This window comes from Etheostoma cragini, chromosome 11, assembly GCF_013103735.1.
Source record: "Etheostoma cragini isolate CJK2018 chromosome 11, CSU_Ecrag_1.0, whole genome shotgun sequence".
Classification (NCBI taxonomy): domain Eukaryota; kingdom Metazoa; phylum Chordata; class Actinopteri; order Perciformes; family Percidae; genus Etheostoma; species Etheostoma cragini.
This window is the reverse complement of record NC_048417.1, coordinates 23,807,856-23,813,932: the sequence shown is the minus strand read 5'-3', so window position 1 is coordinate 23,813,932 and position 6,077 is coordinate 23,807,856. Positions and strand designations below refer to the sequence as shown.

At 40.6% G+C, this 6,077-nt stretch overlaps 1 protein-coding gene across 3 annotated transcripts in view; it reads right to left on the bottom strand.

The window, feature by feature from the left end:
• Nucleotides 1-6,077, bottom strand: part of tmeff2a (transmembrane protein with EGF-like and two follistatin-like domains 2a) — a 117,504-nt gene that overhangs the window by 50,469 nt on the left and 60,958 nt on the right. The gene's annotated exons all lie outside the window — the stretch shown is intronic.

The following is a 6,077-nucleotide window of genomic DNA, read 5'->3' as shown; positions in this document are numbered from 1 at the left end:
CCAGAGGATGAATCCTAATCATTTGAGGATCCCCGACTCTTCCTCTTGCACCCCCATGTGGCTGACATTTGTATAATGTTATCATTGATTATCTCAATATCTCTGTGTGTTAATTTATCAGAAAATAACATGCATCTTCTACCCCCTCTCCACTCCCGCCAATGCAAACCTTACATGACTTACTAACCACACACCTCTGGCCAGCCACAAAGAACTATTTCAGAAGAGACACTCTCCGCTAACATTTATACCATGGAGAATTCTCAGTAAAAGGTGATTTATATTCTTTTTATATTTGGTATAGGGCAGCAACAGCCATTCTCTCCTTCCCCTCCTGAAGCTGACCATGGTTGTTACACACTTTACGACTGCTCCCACCTTAATAAAATGTCATGGCAAATATGAATCTCTCTTACAGTTTGGTTTTCTTCACAGGGGGAATAACGGCTTCCCAGAGCTGCCACGTGTCTGTAGCCTTACTCAAAAAACGCACCGCACAGGAGTTTGTTGAAACCCACAGACATCTTCTAGGTTCAAGGCTTTGGTTGTCCTTTGTTCCTCCGTGATCATGTGAGTAGCAATTCAATTTCCCCACTGTACAATTTGATTTGGACAAATGTCTGATTTCATGTGACCAGACTCATGTCCTTAGGGCATCTCCCTGCACAGTTGACTTGTGGTCTCACTTATTAGATCAAATAAACAAGAGAAGACACTCTTAACAGGGGTAAATGCACACATGCATTGCAGCTAGCCTGCACACACACACATTTACACATATAAAGCCAATGAAACTGGCAACTACCCAGCTGAGCGGCGCTTTATGTGTGTAGATTTATCATTGGCCATTAAAATACATTTGATTTTTTACCGGGATGGCTCTCCACTGCTGGTTTCCTCTACGGGAGTCCAACCCACCTTTTACAACCACTTTCTTTAACCTTCTCCCCTGCTCATAAAACACCAGCAGTTCTCTTTTTCCTCCACCCCTGCCAGCTCCACTCTTCCTTCCCTTCCATCTCTTCTACTGCATCTCGCCATCTATTCTGACCTCTGCTATGATTCTATCTTTATAGGGTGTGTTTGTGTTTCTCCTCCTCCTGTCCTTGCCTCCTTCTTTAGCCTCTCACTCCCCTTACTGCATAACTACCCTCTCTGCCCCTGAGCTATTTTGTCTTAATTGTCTCTTTTCTTCTTGCATGATCAATCTGTCACATGCATCGGGCAGCTGGAGAATAAGGACAGTCCTCCAGCTTCTACTTCAAACCACCCAGAGTTCTCAAAAAGGTGAGCGTGGATGATGAGCTTCCATTGGGATATTCAAAAAAAAAAATCCATCACTTAACTTAAGAGGATGACGGCTTATTTTAATGTGAAAAAAACACTAAACTCTTCACCCTTTCCCTGCCCAATGCTTTGCTGTACATCTCTACTGTTTTTTTGTACGACGGGACAGTCAAGCGCTGTAATGCGATTCAGGCTGTTCTCTTAAAGCATTTTGTACAAATACCTACGGAAAGGTAATCCACTGTTATCCTCTGTATTTATTGCTGTTGTATGGGACCACTCTGTTCCGTGCTGGGAGGTCGGGTTGTTTGGCAGACCATAGGACACTGGGCTGACAAGCATGGGGGGGGGGGGGTTGTGTCCCGGAACAAGTTAAGGGGGGGGTTGTTAACTTAACAAGTTAAGGGGAAAACACAAGACTTTCACCCAGGAGACAGCTGGTTGTGTCCTGAAAGTGTTTTAACCCCAACCACAACCTTTCTTCTAACATTAACCAGTCCTAACTGCCACGGCCTCTATAACAACCTTTACCTCGTGATGCTCTGTACCCGGCTCACAGTAACCTTTTGTATGCCAAATTTAACTGTATAGAGCACTAAACTAAACTGTCATGTGACCTGTTGTCACGTTACGGTCACTGTAACTTCGTATGATGTCATTGGAATAGTTGTGCATTCGTTTTTGTAAGATCTCATACACACACGTTCATGATAATGCATTGTATATTTCCATGGAAGCAAATATGTTCTAATGTAAAATGTGTACACTCTACTACATAAGAAAATGTTCTGGGCAATTGTTCTACTTTATAAACTGCATGCGGTGCACTTCCGTTGCTTTACTTACTTTTTTTCTGGACTTTTTGCAGGGAAGCTACGCATTTTCTGCACTTTCTTGACACTCTGATGCACTCTTTACATTCAGTCTGGTTTCTATGTTTTTCAGGGCTTTAGCACTTGAGTCCGGAATCAAGACGCTTTTATTTTGTCTCGGAGTCGTCTTGGCCTCATTGGTATTTGGACTCAGTCTTGTCTCCGACTCTGCCATTGGACTCGCAAGATATTCCTGTTGGTCTCGACAGCACTGTATGGATTCTCAGGACAAGTAAGTTCAAGAATGGAAACATTTCAATTTCAGTTTTATGTAAATAATATTGGCTAATTTGATCCTATAGTGTGTTACTCTGCACTTGCTTTTTGATCGTTAAAAGTAATGCAATAATATCATCTTAAAATAGTTGATATACTGTCTCTTATATCACATAAATGATGAAGAGGTAAGTAGGTGGTCTTGAAGGGGATTCTTTTTTTCGTCTCTCATTTGGACTTGGTCTGGACTAGTCCTGGTCTTGGACATGTCTTGGGCTCGACAAAGGTGGACTTGACTACAGCCCTGATGTTTCGCACATGTGACGATGTTTTGTCTAACAAAGTGTGCTGGCCTATAGTTTGCAGTGGCGGTTTAATTATTGAACATTTCGTGAATCTTCTACACAGACAGCCTGTATGCACTCCACAGCCTCCAAAACAACAACCATAAAGCTGATTCAACACCTCTCAACAGACAGAATAAACAACAGAATAATCCACCCTCTTAAACAGAGGGTGGATTATTGATTGCATTTTCAAATATTATGTTTTATATACAAAAGGACTTACATATGCTTTACAAAGAAATATAATTGAATATAATCTATCTTTGTTGTCCACCAGGGTGTAAATGTGTCTTTGGCTCACAAAACACAACCAAACAACAACATGAAAAGCAAAGGCTTTCAGGACAAGGATGCACTTATACACTATCTCTGGTAACATTGCTGGTGCTTGTTCTTTAAGAAATGATCATGCTCTCTGCATATATAAAATAAAGTGCATTAAAAAAACACTCCCAGGAAGCGTGATCCTTGTCACAATAGACAATACAGCACAGAGTTAGACTTAAATGGCATTGGTAGATGGAATAAAATGAAAAGAGACAAATGCTCATGGCAGCTTTTACAGACCACATGTGAACACACAATGCAGGTTTAGGTTATGCCTTTTACCCTGCTGTCACAAGGATCCGTGCCAAGCATTTTCAGATGCAAATGTTCTGAATTTTGTGTTAATAGTTTTTTTATTTTGTTTCTTTCTCCTCATGTTTCCTATCGCTGTTCGCCCTCCTTCTCCTCCCTCCATCTCTGCATCACTCGCCTTCTGTTTCCTCAGTTCTGTTATCTATTTTGTGACTTTCCTCAGGCCATTTCTTTGTCCATCCCACACACACACACACACACACACACACACACACACACACACACACACACACACACACACACACACACACACACACACACACACATTCGCGCTCTCTCTCAGTCTCTGTCTCTCTCTCTCTCTCTGGTTGACCTAGCACCAGTTTCATTTCCGCTGGTTCATCCGTCTGTCTGCTGCCTTCTTTTTCTGAACTAATCTCTTTTCCAATCTTTCTCTCATATATGCTTGGTGAGGCTCCATGCGTGAGAGTTAATGAAGGAACTGCATGGGTAAACACACAGGACGACAGATAGAAACGGACAGGAGCAAATATTCACAAGCGTCTAAAACATGCGCTGACAGATGAGCTCGACTACCGAACGAGTACTGACGTTGGAGCAGAGTCTTGTTAGTCAATTAGGCAACAAATTGGAGTCTTACTTGAAAGACAGATTATTAATCAGAGGAGGGTTTTACATGATTGGATACTCACACAAAAGTTGTTCAGCCCTAAGCTCTTCTCCATCTTATTACAATGAACTCTCACACACTTATCAACCCCTTCCAACACTCATCCTCGTTCAGCTCCGCCGTTTATTAATTGCAATGTTGGTCAAACACTGATCTGAGAAACAGCCACGGTGCTTCCTTTCATTCAACAGTGTGAGGACGAAATCTAACGCTTCTTAATAACACAACCCTAAATAAGCAATTTGAATAGAACAAGGTTCCCGTAGCACACATAAGGAATATGCAAGTCCTTCTGAAACTAGCTCTGAACTGATGTGTGTGTGAGCGTGGATCTGTATTTTGGTCCTCCCAGCTGTAAATAAAACAACCTTAGTCAAATGAATCAGTTTGAGATTACGATGCCCAAAGGACTGTGCCAACACTGTTTGTGTGAACCGGGTACAGAAGCGTTGTGTAATTGCTGAACATTTTCCAAAACATACTTTCAGATTTCTAATTATTTCCTCTCTGTCAAGCCATAGTCTTGCTAAGACTTGCACAAGCCTTTATTTTTTTATAATTTTAGTTTTATTATCATTTACAGCTGCAGTTATGAGTAAAGACCGTTACAAAATATATAGTGTATAATAAAACTCTCCTTTGTGATGCAACCAAGGCCACATTGATATGTTTTTTTTTCCGTTGTAAGCACTCCCTACTTCCTGCTGAATCACCCTGTCAAGTTAGAAATAAACAACCAATAATAAAAGGCAATATATGTATATTGATATAGTTATAGCCAAACAAAATACGTTGGCAGGCAGGGATAGCTCTTTTGTTGCTTGACAATCTGGTTTAAATTAGAATGCGGAAATGATATTCATAAAAAGTGATGCTGACTGTTTCTCGTGTAGGTAAGTAGACCTGCTGATTCAGCTGCTGTTAATCACACTACGGTCACTTTACCTTACCTTGCAATTACCATTCTTGTATTTCCCATAGTTTTCAATTGTTTGTTTTTGTTGAATAAATCCTCTATTATTATCGATAAAGGTGTATCTTATAGGGTTGTAACAATATGGAAAATCAAACTGAAATCGCAAAACTCAGCTCCCCGAACTTGTGTGAGTGAGAAGAAGCCACCCCTTAACCCAACAAAAAAGGTCCACTATATTGAAATTAATTTTCAAATTAATAAATCATTTAAGTTAACCAGTTTTAAGCCAATTTTTTATGATACCTTTTAGATCTTGGTTGTTTTTAACCTCTATTATACTTGTATGAAGGATTTTAGTCATTGGACGTGTGTACATTAAAGTCCCCCGCTACACAAAATTGTTTTTCCTTGCATTTTCTTTTAAATATGTTAAGTCCATATGTTTGACACGTTTGTGTTATGTTGTGAATGTGAAGATGAACTGCTACCTCCTCTGTCAGCTCTAGAGACTGAAAAGAAATAAGAGGAGAAATCAGGCCAATCACAACAGCTGGTCAGTCTGATGTCATGTTGCCTGAGCTCATTATTATTCATGAGCTCTCCCAGTTGTGCTGGTTGAAGGATGCTGATAGCCAGCCTCTCATTGGCTAGCTGTTAGCCAATCAGAGTCAAGTCTTCCTGCAGGCTTTCTATACCACGCTAGAAGTGGCAGCTCCGCTAGCATTCCCTCCGCAGAAACACTGATTTTAAGGTAAAACTGCTTTATTCAGTGTTTTTTATCAGTTTCATCTCCCTGTCCACTTGTTTTGGAGAGGAGAAGACCTCTCCAGATTATTTGGCTCCCGGTAAAAAAAAAAACTGAACAATGAACACTGAAGGAAGGTAGTTGACCGCAATGACAGCAGTCATCCCACGCCACTTCACGATGCCATCAAACTAAGTCTTTGTTATCATTTTCAATGAGAGACTCCAAGTAGCAGAACAGTACGTATTGTACGCTTAAGTACATTCAAGTCAAACCTTGTTTGTTTGTTCAAGAATGCATAACATATTGTTTAAGGCCATGAATTTCCTTGAAATAAACCGACTTGTCCGGGCTTACAGTTCACATGTCTTTCCATAATCAGCATTTTATGCTGCTATCAGTGGCAGAAGACTATAAGCCCAGA